Genomic DNA, 2,323 nt, shown 5'->3' on the forward strand with positions numbered 1-2,323 from the left:
GGGCATGCTGGCTCATGCCAGCATAATCCCAGCACTTTGGGAGGTTGAGGTGGTTGGATCACTTGAGGTCAGGAGTTTGAGACCAGCTTGGCCAGCATGGCAAAACCGTGTCTCTACTAAAAACACAAAAATTAGCCAGGCATGGTCCCGTGCACTTGTAGTCCCAGTTACTCTGGAGGCTGAGGCATGAGAATCACTTGAACCCAGGAGGTGAAGGTCGCAGTGAGCCAAGATTGCACCACTGCACTCCAGCCTGGGTGGCAGAGCAAGATTCTGTCTCAAAAAAAAAAAAAGAAAGAAAGAAAGAAAGAAATCTCCAAACTGCTCTCCACAGTGGCTGAGCTAATTTACATTCCCACCAACAGTGTATCAGTGTTCCCTTTTCTTTACAGCCTCACCAACATCTATTATTTTTCGACTTTTTAACAAAAGCCATTCTGACTAGTTGAGATGGCATTTCATTGTGGTTTTGATTTACATTTGATTTACATTTCTCTGATGGTTAGTGATGATGAGCATTTTTTCATATGTTTATTGGCCATCTGTAAGTCTTTTTTTTGAGAAGCCTGTTCATGTCCTTTGCCTACTTTATAATGGAGTTATTTGTTTTTGCTTACTGATTTAAGTTCCTTATACATTTTGGATATTAGAACTTCGTTGCATTCATAGTTTGTGAATATTTTCTCCCATTCTGTAGGTTGTCTGTTTACTCCTTTGATAGTTTCTCTTGCTGTGCAGAAGCTCTTTTGTTGAATTAAGTCCCACTTGTCAATTTTTGCTCTTGTTGAAATTGCTTTTGAGAACTTAGCCATAAATTATTTGCCAAGGTCAATATCAAGAAGGGTATTTCCTAGGTTTTCTTCCAGGATTTTTATAGTTTTAGGTTTTACATTTAAGTCCTTAATCCATCTTGAGTTAATTTTTATATATAGTGATAGGTAGGGGTTTGATTTCCTTCTTCTACATACAGATAGCCAGTTATCCCAACACCATTTATTAAATAGGGAGTCTTTTCCCCATTGCTTTTTGTTGTTGTTGTTAGATAGGGTCTCACTCTGTCACCCAGGCTGCAGTGCAGTGGCATGATCACAGCTCACTGCAGCCCCTACCTCCTGAGCTCAAACAATTCTTCACCTCAGCCTCCTGGGTGGCTGAGACTACAGGTGTGTGCAACCACGCCTGGCTAATTTTTAAATTTTTTATAGAGATAGGGTTTCATTATGTTGCCCAGGCTTGTCTTGAACTTCTGGGCTCAAGAAATTCTCCTCGCCTCAACCTCCTTAAGTGCTGCAGTTATGGGCTTGAGCCACTGCGCTGGGCCCCATTGCTTATTTTTGTCGATTTTGTCCAAGATCAGATAGTTGTACATGTATGGTTTAATTTTTGAGTTCTCTATTCTGTTCCCTTGGTTTATGTGACTGTATTTGTACCCATACCATGCTATTTTGGTTACTGTAGCCTTATAGCCTAAGTTTGAAATTGTGTGATGTGATGTCTCTGATGTTTTTATTTTTGCTAAGGATTGCTTTGGTGATTCTGGCTCTTTTTTGATTCCATATGCATTTTAGAATAGTTTTTTTCCAATTCTGTGAGAAATGATTTTGGTGGTTTGATAGAAATAGTATTGAACCTGTAGATTGCTTTGGGCAGTATTGCCATTTTAATGATGTTGATTTTTCCAGTTCATGAGCAGGAATACTTTCCCATTTATATGTATCATATCTAGTCTCTTTCAGCAGTGTTTTGTAGTTCTCCTTGTAGAGATCTTTCACCTCCTTGGTTAGGTATGTTCCTAGGCATTTTATTCTCTTTGTGGCTGTTGTAAATGGGATTGTGTTCTTGATTTGGCTCTCAGCTTGAATGTTATTGGTGTATATATATGCTAGTGATTTTTGTATCCTGAAGCTTTACTGAAGTGGTTTATCAGTTCTAAGGGTCATTTGGCAGAGTCTCTAGGGTTTTCAAGGCATAGAATCATACCGTCAGTGAAGAGATAGTTTGACTTCTTCTTTCCTTATTTTGATGCTTTTTATTTCTTTCTCTTACCTGATTGCCCTTCCTAGACATCCTTGTCTTCCAGGACATAGTGGACATCCTATGGACATCCTTGTCTTGTTCTAGTTCTCAAGGGGAATACTTCAGCTTTTGCTGGCTCAGTATGATGTTAGCTGTGGGTTTGTCATGGATGGCTCTTACTATTTTGACGTATGTTCCTTTGATGCCTAGTTTGGTGAGAATTTTATCATGAATAGATGTTAGATTTCATCAAAAAGTTTCCTGCAGCTATTGAGATGATTGCATGCTTTTTTTTTTTTTTTTTTTT

Source organism: Rhinopithecus bieti, unplaced genomic scaffold (assembly GCF_001698545.2).
Source record: "Rhinopithecus bieti isolate Rb0 unplaced genomic scaffold, ASM169854v2 scaffold_6907, whole genome shotgun sequence".
NCBI classification, from domain to species: domain Eukaryota; kingdom Metazoa; phylum Chordata; class Mammalia; order Primates; family Cercopithecidae; genus Rhinopithecus; species Rhinopithecus bieti.